This window comes from Gossypium arboreum, chromosome 4 (assembly GCF_025698485.1).
Source record: "Gossypium arboreum isolate Shixiya-1 chromosome 4, ASM2569848v2, whole genome shotgun sequence".
Taxonomy (NCBI): Eukaryota; Viridiplantae; Streptophyta; class Magnoliopsida; order Malvales; family Malvaceae; genus Gossypium; species Gossypium arboreum.
Genome location: NC_069073.1, coordinates 31,665,255 through 31,676,154, shown reverse-complemented (window position 1 = coordinate 31,676,154; position 10,900 = coordinate 31,665,255).

The following is a 10,900-nucleotide window of genomic DNA, read 5'->3' as shown; positions in this document are numbered from 1 at the left end:
ATTACTGTGATCGAGGTGAACAACTAGGAAGCTCTAATACCAATTTATGAAAAATAAAATGTCGATAATGACAATGTATCTTAAAGAAAAGAGAAAGAAAAATAAAGAACACACGGATTTTTACGTGGAAACCCTTTCGGGAAAAAAACCACAGGTAAAAGAGAAGATTGTAACAGCCCAATTTTGGGCCTAGTCGGAACAATGGTTTCAAAATCACTATTCTGAAGCTGGATAAATTATTTTAATATTATTTTCTATGTGACGACATGATCATAAAGGTGCATAAAAATTTTGGTGAATAAATTTTAGCATTTGAGAGCTTAATTGCGAAAAAAGGACTAAATCGCATAAAGGGTAAAAGTTCAATTTCACTTGATAGACATACCAAATAGCTAGAGAGCCAAAATTTAAAGAATTTAAAGGGAAAATAGACCCTTAAAATGCAACATGGCCAGCCATAGGGACAAAGAATTAGGCTAGTCAATGTTAGGTAAAAATTTTGGTGACATGTTTGACTAAAAAGAAATAAAATCAACAAAAGATGATATCACCCATTTCACCTCTTCTTCTTCATCAAAATTCTCAGCAAAAATAAGGGTTTTGAAGCCTTAAAATTCCAGCCAAGCTAGCCTCTTGCAAGTAAGTCAATTTGAGGGTTATTCTTGATAATTTTTGTACTTTTGGGACCCCTAAAGCTTAATCTAGCTACTAAGGGGGCTATTTTGTGAAATGATTGATAGTATAGGGACTTACCATGAAAGGATTTGTATGTTTGCTGAGTTTTTATGGAAGAAAATGAGTCTTGGTTGTTGAGCGAACAACTTGTGTGAAAGGACTTCTCATGAAAACCCTAATGGGACCATTTTGTAAAGTTTGTAAAGTAGATTGTAATGTTGTGAAATATTGAGACTTTGAGGTGATAATTAGAGAAATAAATGGTCGGTTAGGCTTGTCTAATAAGAAAATTTGATAAAAATCAATTTTTGAGCCTAGAGGTAAAATCATAATTTTTGCAAAGTTTAAGAGCAAAACGATCATTTTACCAAAGAATGAGTCTTAGTTGAATTGAATGATTTGTGTATTAAAAAAGCTAATTTTTTACATTTTAGATCAAGAGAAACGTGATTAGGGTCTTGATTGAGGGAAGAACAAAATTTACGAGGATTAGGCTCGTTCCTATCATTTTGTGCCGAGGTAAGTACATATGTAAATAATGTGTTATTGAAGCTTACTTTTAAATGTTTTATTTTTACCATGTATCATAATCTACTTGATACCATGAAAGTATAAATAATGTGATATAAGAGTAACCTACATTATGAACAAGTGTGACAACATCAGGTTAGATACGAGATCTCGTCGAACCTAGGAAATAGAATAGGATAAAAAAGGTAAGTAATGAGAAATTGAGTGGTCTGAACTTATGAGTTTAGTCTGAGTTCATGAGACAAGTGAAATATGTAATGTGGGTCTGGGTACTGACTTTGTGTGTAGATCCATGGGTAGCTCAATGAGCGGGCATTACGTGATAGAGCTATGGGGTTCAGGTATTGACTTGGTGAAAAGGCCCGTGAGTAGCTCAAATATGCAAGTATTACAAAGTACGAGGTAGGAGAGTAAACTATCCGTGTATTCATTGGTATTTCCGAGTGTTCAAAGGGGTAACTCGATGAATGGATTGGCGATACTTCCAATGCAGTATGTCAATAGAGAGAATGAACTTGAGTTATTGTAACACCCCTTACCCGTACCTAAGGTCGGGATAAGGTACAAGGCGTTACAGGACAAACATACAAACATTAAACTAAAATACGGGCCATAAAATTTCATTCATATTTCAAAACGTTCATTCACTTATACATAGTCCCTTATTTGAGTCTACGAAGCCCAAAACATACTTTAGAAAGGGTTCGGGACTAAATCGAGAACTTACGAAAATCTTGGAAATTTCATGCTTTAAGGCTCCACACGCCCGTGTCCCCAAGTTGTGTTCCATACACGGCTGAGACACATGGCCGTGTCTCTGCCTGTGTGGAATATACCTAGGCTATTTTCCAAGCTTTGGTCAACCTTAATCTCTTACACACTTATACAAAATCAAAAGCATATAACATGGTATTCCTTTAATGATTAAATATTCTCAATTAAACCACAAACATGTGTCTCTCATACTCATTTTACCTTGTTTATTACAGTACCACTTATACATTTATACCAAGATTATCATCTTACAAAATATCTTCAGCTTAATCATCAAGCATTCATATTTAAAACTAGATCATATATTTATAAAATACCACAATTCAGATACACAAAATAACATGTTTGCCTAAAACATTTCAATTCAACTCCATACCCAACAAGCATTACATTGAGACTAGTCATATATATATATATATATATATATATACATGTCATGATACATATCATTCTCTTTACATTTTCTTATAAACACATATCATTTATTTCATTATACCAATATTTCATATACCATAGTTTCCATGTATTCCACATATATTTATTTTCCTCCTCCTCCTCTCCATTCCACATCCTTAATTTATATAGCATTCTTGTAAGTACGATTTCACAATTTACTAATAAATGCTCACATCAAACTATCCACACGAGTCATAGTCACTTACTTATTTATAATTCGAGCTACAGAGCTCCAAATTAAGATCCATAAATTTCCCCTAAAACTAGACTCACATATCTTTCCACCATAAAATTTTCATAATTTTTGGTTTATCCAATTAGTACAGTTTATTCATTAAAATTTCCCCTGTTTCACTTTCTAACAGTTCTGACCTCTCTTCACTAAAAATTAATTATCTCACATTACAGAACTCGGATAATGTTCTTGTTGATTTATCTTGAAAATATACTCATTTAGTATTTTAAAAATATAAGTTTAAGCCTCTAATTATTTTTATCCAAATTGTTGTGATTTTCCAAAGTCAGAACAGGGGATCACGTAATCATTCTGAACCAGGCTCACAACAACATAAATATCTCAAAATATAGAACTCCTTTTCTTGATATGTTTCTTTTATATGAAAATAGACTCATTAAGATTTAATTTTATATCTTATTAAGTCTCTTATTCAATTTATACTATTTTTGGTGATTTTTCAAAATCACGTCACTGCTACTGTCCAAAACAGTTTTATTGCTAATTCACTCTTTCACACTTTCTTTGTATTAACCTCATTTTAACATACATATCACAAATCATTTTCACCACATTTCATACATCACAAGTATAGGCCCATGATCACAAGGTCACCATAAAATCATCCTCATGTATAACTTACTTGTTTATAACCTCACCACATCCTAGTCACTTAATGAAGACATCATTCACATAATCAAGTTCCTGCACTTATTCATCACAAAACTCACAAAGCAATACATAGAGAGTCTCCCGTTGAACACTTCGGATCAATCCTCGATACTTGGTGGTTTCAGCACATAGCTCCACCCATCATATAGTTCGGCTCTCTTGTACACATGGTGAACACTCAGTACCACCCATGCGACCTAGCCAATTTATCTCGTAGCTCTCTTGTCTACATGGTGTCCTTCACCTGGAACCACGCATGCGACCTAGCTACATATATCCCGTAGCTCTCTTGTCTACATGGTGTACACATAGTATCACCCATGTGACCTAGCTACATCATAATGTCTTGTAGCTCTCTTGTACAAATGATATGCACTCAGCACCATACATGTGACCTAGCTATATACTATCTATATCATCCAATCGTTCCAAAGGTTCAACCGGGATTTCTCTCTCTTTCCCAACAATTTCACCAATCAAGTAATTATCCACAAACATATTTCCAATATTATTATAAAATATCATAATAAAAGTAATATTGATGTATTACTTACATATAAACTTACATCTCATTTAATATCAAGGCAATAACATTAAATTACACATTGCCTTATTAAAATCATATGAACTTACAATTTCCCATAATATCCATAATCATAGAAATCACATTTATGTATGATAATTCAATGCACTTCATGTACCATAGACATATTTTTAAATCAATTCATAAACTTGGCACCATAATCATTTAATTTAATATAATTCAATTAATTCACTAAATTTAACTTTCAAATATAAATTACAGCATTATTGCTGTATTATTATCATACCAACTTACATACTTTCAACACCTCGAAAATAATAATGAATATATCAATTTTACATTGAAACATTCATAAATTAATGCTTATTATACATATGAACTTACCTCGATACTAAAACGGCCATTTTACCAACTTTCCCAATTTTTGATTTTTCTCTCATTCTAGGTTCAAATCTCGTTTTCCGGGATCTAAAACATCATATGTTACTTATTTAATTAATGTACTATTCAAAACAGTCCTTAACTCAAACTTTGCCAAAATTACAATTTTGCCCCTAAACTTTTGCATATTTATACTTTTGCCCCTAGGCTCGGGAATTAAACCTCATCCCTTATTCTTATGTTTTATGACATGCTGATCACTTTCCCCTTCTATGGCAACATCAAATTCTCACTCTAACATATACTTATGACTATTAGGTATTTTTACCGATTAAGCCCTTTTACTCGTTTTCTCTCAAAACCGAGTAGCACAAGTTGTCTAACATAATTTAAAACCTCATATTCTATTATAAAACAACAAAATAAACACATTTCACCTATGGGTACTTTTCCAAATATGAGCCCTAGCTTAAATTATTGCTAGAATAAGTTTAATCAATTTACCGGGATTCCAAAAATGTAAAGAACTTGAAAAACGGGGTTATAACGGACTAACTATTGAGCTTGGAAAGCTTGAAAACCCTAGCCATGGCTTACCCCATGCTGATTTCGGCCTCCATGAGAAAGATGAGTCAATTTTGGCTTTATTTTCCCTTTTTATTTCTTTTAATTACCAAATGACCAAAATGCCCTTACTAAACTTTCAAAAATGCCATCTATGTCCAATTTTTGTCCATCACTTAGAAATTGGTACAATTTCTATTTAAGACATCCTAATTAATATTTCAAAGCAATTTCATACTAGAAACTTCTAGAATGTAAGTGTTGCAACCTATTCAATTTAGTCCCTAACTTTAAATTGAGCACTTTATGCATAGAATTTCTTCACGAAATTTTCACTCAATCATGCAATCATATCATAGACCTCAAAATAATCATAAAATGATAATTCTATCTCGGATTTTGTGGTCCCGAAACCTCTGTTCTAACTAAACACAATTTTGGGCTATTACAGTTATTTCATGGGTAACTACAGGTATGTATACTAAACTCTCGAATAAAGACCTTAGTATGTGATGAGATGTAGTAAGTATGCGTAAGACAGTGAGGTTAAAATTATATATCATTTAAGTATGATAAGCCATTGTTTGACGAATGTGTTTCTAATTACACTTATTTACATATATGCACTTTCTAAGCTCCTATGCTTACCCTTTTTCCTTTCCATATCCTTTTAGTGCTGCCAAAGTAGTTCGAAGATCGTCGCCTACGTCAGAGAAGCCAGTCACACTATCCTTGAAGCACTTGGTGTAACTAGTTTTATCATTTTGATTATGGCATGTATAGGAATATTTGATTTTATTTTTGTGTCACATTTTTTTGGGGCCAAAGGTGTTGGCTTGTTTTAGCGTTTGACTCATTTTATATAAGGCCATGAAAATGGCTAATAGTGTAAGCCATTATTGAATGCAAGATAGTATTTTGCGAATGTGAAATTTTGACATGGTTAAATTTGTGAAATGTATATAGGCCTTAGCTATAATTGTTGGTTGAGAACTCATATTAAATCAAACCTTGATATGTTGATTAGTATTAAATTTTGTTTCAGGGTGGCATAAGGCCTGGTAAATAGCCTTATATTATCCAGACAGATGTGTGTTTAGGCTGTGTGTGACACACGGCCAGTCCCATGGGCGTGTTGTCCAGCTGTGTGTCCCCTGCATATAAATTTTACAAGTCAGTATGCATGGTAGTAAACAAATGGGTAGAGACACGGCCGTGTGTCTTAGCCATATGAAGGGCACGGCCTAGCACATGGGCGTGTGCCTTGTCCGTATGCCCCTAATTAGATCTGACATCAAAAATAGAATGTCAAGGTTTTTAGACACGGGCTAGGACACGAGCGTGTCATGGCTATGTGAAAACCTCTATAGGCTCAAATTTAGAATTTAATTCACAAGGCCGTATCCCTAGGTGCTTAGGCCGTGTGTGCCACATGGGCTATCAGCACGACCATGTTCAAGTTCCGCACGGGCGTGTTGCCTATCCACACGGGCATGTGCCTTCTTTCAAAGGTCATTTTCCTAGTGTTGATTAACGGACCCGAATTGGGCTCGAGGGATTTCCAAGAGATGCTTTGGGCCTTATAGGCCCCTGATAAGAAGTTTTGACTTTAATCAAGTCTTGGTGACTCATAAATGTTTGAATGAATGTGTTTAAGTTTACTAATCCTCGTATTCTGTCTCGACGTAGGGCATGGGTGTGGGGTGTTACAAAGATAATTCACTATGTCGAATTTGAATGATTACAAGAGAAGTAGGCTATATCTATTTATAGGCTTGTAGAACCATATTCTAATAGGAGTGTAGTAAGGTTGAAACACCTTATTCTAATCAATATCAAATAGATGAAGTGTAATAAGGTTAAAAAACCTTATTGTAAAATAAAACAAAAGAATTGCAGTTCTATATAGATTTAACTTTTATTTTTTATCACTGTATTTTATGTTAATAAGGATTCAGATCACTCAATTCTAACAATCCCTAACTAAATATCATGTAAGAGTAAAATTCAACAGTTTACCAATTGTAATAAAATAATTTCTTCAAATAATTGGGATTTTTTTATTTAAAATTTTTGTAAGTGTGTTATATGCCTCACCTTTCTCTACTAATGACCATGTTAGGTGTCCACCTCGCTAGGGGCCATTACCTCACTGATGATAGAAGCCTTGATGTGCCTCATCTACCACTTGCAAGGCTCATCAAGTTGTCGCCACATAGACTATGAAGGCTTGATGAGGTGTTACGTGGCTCAAGGGATACACACCAATACATGTGTTAAAAAGACTGCATGACTCAGCTTATGGATACCGAAAGGGAGAGACCTAGTTAGGAGTATTTATATATAGGCTTCTACTTACTAGGAGAAAGGTAGAACTCTAAGAAATCTATCAAACTTTTTGTAACATCCTGATTTTCGGATTTATTAGCGGTTTTCAATATTTTGTAAAGATTTCTAAAATTTTGTATTTGGATGTGAAATTAATATTTTGAGTAAGTAAATGGGCTTATGGAAGGCCCATGAGTTGGCCAAAACCCAGTTGAATTTTTGGAATTTTAGACTTAGGAGTTAGGGGTTCGCTAAGTGGCCCTTAAGTAGAGTGGAGGGTAAGTTGCATCACAAAAAGAGCCTTGGTAAAGTGGCAAGGGTGACACCACTAGGCTCCTAGAAAAGTGGCGTGTGGAGCTTTGGGGAAGGCAAGAGATCGATTCCCTGTGTTGGCAAATGGATGCATTTATTTTTAATTGCAGGAGGGGTAAGTGTTGGAGTTCAGGTGGATTCTGCTAGAGGAGAGTTGGATCAGTTTAAATGCTTGGATTAAGGAGTGATAAGGGGAGAGATTTAAGGGATTGGGATGAGGCTAGGAGTTAGCCGAATGGTGGGAATTGAAGAGGGAAAATTGGCAGGGGGTATTAGGTTAGTATTTCGGCACTTAGGGTGTTGAGTGGTGCCGTTTTCTTCTACTTTTGCACCTTAGGATTGTTCTTTTCTCTCTTCTTCCTCTCTAGCCGAAACTACCACCTCCCCTATTCTTCTTTTTCTATTTTCCGTCTTCAAAACCATTCATCATACCTGCTATTCATCAATACTGTTGCCGAATCCATAAAAGCCGAAATCCTGTGATCACTGCTTGTGCCAATTTCTTCAAAGCCAGGTCCTTCTATGTTCTTTGTTTTTATTAATCTACGATTATATTTTCTTAATCCTAGATACCTGACAGCAATTCTACTTCAAGGTTATAGTTCCACATTATCATCTTCTTCACCACCCAAAAGCCGAAAGTACCACTGGTTTAGAGGCTTATTGCCGAAACTTCTTCAAACCCTTGGATTCGGGTTTGACCATTGTTCTAAGGATAAATCTGCACTAGATTGCGTAGAAATCAAGTAGGAGTAAGGGGTAAGTACTTATCATCTCAGATCTGTTCTTATTTTGCGATGTTAGGAAAAGCCGAAATCCCTAAAAATTAGGGAGGCTTTCGATTTGAGCATAAGGCTTTAAGGGTTTGTAACTAATGTTTTCTCTTAGTGATTAGAGTCTTCTTAAGTGTTGGATTGAAAGCGTGAATCATTGGAACAATCGGATTCGGAGCTAGCTACCGTTTTTGGCAAAGAAGGTAAGGTTTCAAAGGCTTTTAGGGATATGGTTTGAGCATGGATGAGTAAGTTTTAGGGTTTAGTGATTATGGTTTGTAAATAAGAACTGTGCTAATCAATTGTAGGACATCGAAAGGGGATCTTAGTAGCAGTCGTCGCGAATCAGGTGTGTACCGAACACCCTTCCTTAGTTCAATTCGGCAAAAGCCGAAATGCCGAAATTCCGGCATTTCATAGGCTTGTGGGTATGCGAATGCTCTCAAGACATAAAGTAATTGTTAGATCTAGCACCGCAAAGTGGTAAGGAGGTTCGTGTGACATTTTAGCGTATTTCGGAAAAAGGGGCCTCGATGGGCCAAAATTGGGTCCAATGGGCTTACGGACCAATATGGGCAAGAGATGGGCAAAGTAGCCTGTCGGTTAGAGGGTAGAATCAAATTGCATAAAATTGTTAAGAATTACTGGAATAGCTTATGTAGTTACGTAAGTTCTGAAATTACCCTAAAAGAGCATAATTACAAAATACCCTAGGGTTTAAAATGGTGAAATGCATGAATAATTGATCTTGTATTTTGCATATTATGCTTTTATTGATATCTCATTGCATGGGATTGGGGTATTGATGGAGGAAGTCTTGAAAGTGGTTCATCCACGTCTTGAGGCTTTGCCTCAACTTATCGATATTTGAGCGATTATTCTTGCCATTGTGGAGTGTAAATTTGGGTGGGTTGAGATATTCCCACATGGAGTGTAGAAATGATGCAGGGGCCGTGTAGCGGTTGGTGGGTTGAGTAGTCTCCCAGATGGGTTTGCATGCATTATTACTCTGTTACTTATGTTCTTGAACGGGCCTATGGGCCACACTATTATGTAAAAAGGGCTAAGGCCTTGCTCTCATGTCTCAAAAGGGCTTCATCCCACTGTGTCTTGTTATCTGAATAGGGCTTAGGCCCAATGGGCTCGAGTGATTTGGGCTTTGGATGGGCTTCAGATACACCGAGTTTTCCCAAACTCACCCTTCCCTTCCATCCTTGCGGTGAGCCCTAGTTGGTGGACTTGGAGTCAAGGCGGGATTCAGTGCCACGAAGATTGATTCTTGATTTTAAATAAGTTTAGCATTTAATTTGGATTATTTTTATTGTGCTCAAAGTTGTAATAAGGCCGCTCTTTTAATTAATTTTATTTTGGGAATTATTAAACTGGTTAGCACTAGGGTTCGTTTTATAAAAACTACTTGTTTTAAAAGATCACGATGACGCATAAAGTTTCCGCAAAGTAAATGTATTTTTCCAAGAAAATAAATGTTTTCAGCAAACGTTTTTCAACTTTAATCATTTTATTAAAATGAGACATAACCAAAAGGTTTTCTCCAAATCATACGAGATGTTAGAGTGTGGCAATGGCGGCGTGCATGTCTAGGATTGGATCCGAAGGAGCTTGGTACTTAAGCGATCTGACGGACTCACCTCCTCTCCTTCCTGGTTTCCTACACGTGCCTGACTTCCGTTCACTTTAACCTACTTTTAAAAGTGTCTTTTACAACACCTACTAAGTTTTCCAACTAAGTAATACGGAATGTTTTGAACGCTTCAATGTGGCGCATCAGATCCGGTCATAAGGTCTAGGCCGGGTTTGGGGTGTTACACTTTTGGCATGTGTGAACCACCTATTAAAAATTAGGTTCCATCGTTTTTCTCTATCTATCTTCTCGCTTTTTCAAACCACATCAATAGTTGGTGTGGTTAGTGCGAATCAAATATGAGATTAGATACCTTCTAGTTTCTTATAGAAAATCTTAGTGAAACTTTCCCCAACTACCAACCTTTGAATCAAAGAATCTTCCGACTACCACCAATTACCCTTTGACCTCCAATTTACCTTAATATCCATTAAACCTTTATGATCTAAGAAGTAATGTTTGCAACGAAAATGTTTGGACAACTTCCCAAAGAATTTTTCCTTCAACACAAAGACTATGGCCATACCAAATGCTAAATGATTAGATCACACCTAATCCAAACTCTAATTTTCAACACATATCTGAGCTCTAAGAACAAAGGAGAATAATATGAGAATAATTGGAGCAACAACATGAACAAAACCCTAAGTTAACCTTACAAATTGTGCAACTTCTGAAAGAATTTTGATCAACTCTAGATAACTCGCAACACCAAACACCTAGAGTAATGAAGAATCAATCTCTTCCCATCTTAGCCACTAACAAAAGCCTCTCATGAATAATCTTCAAACCTTTCCACCAACACTTCCCACACCTTTTGAAAACCAAGTGAAAGCCATTAAAAACAATTGCAAAACTTACAACGCACGAAGATGGATGATGTAGAGTGTATACTCTTCTCAAATAACCTTTTGGCCTCAAAGTCAAATGTATGCCACCCACCTTCAGATCCTATAAATAGAAAACAATAGAAAGTATAATCTATTTTAATTTATTTTAATAATAAATATATG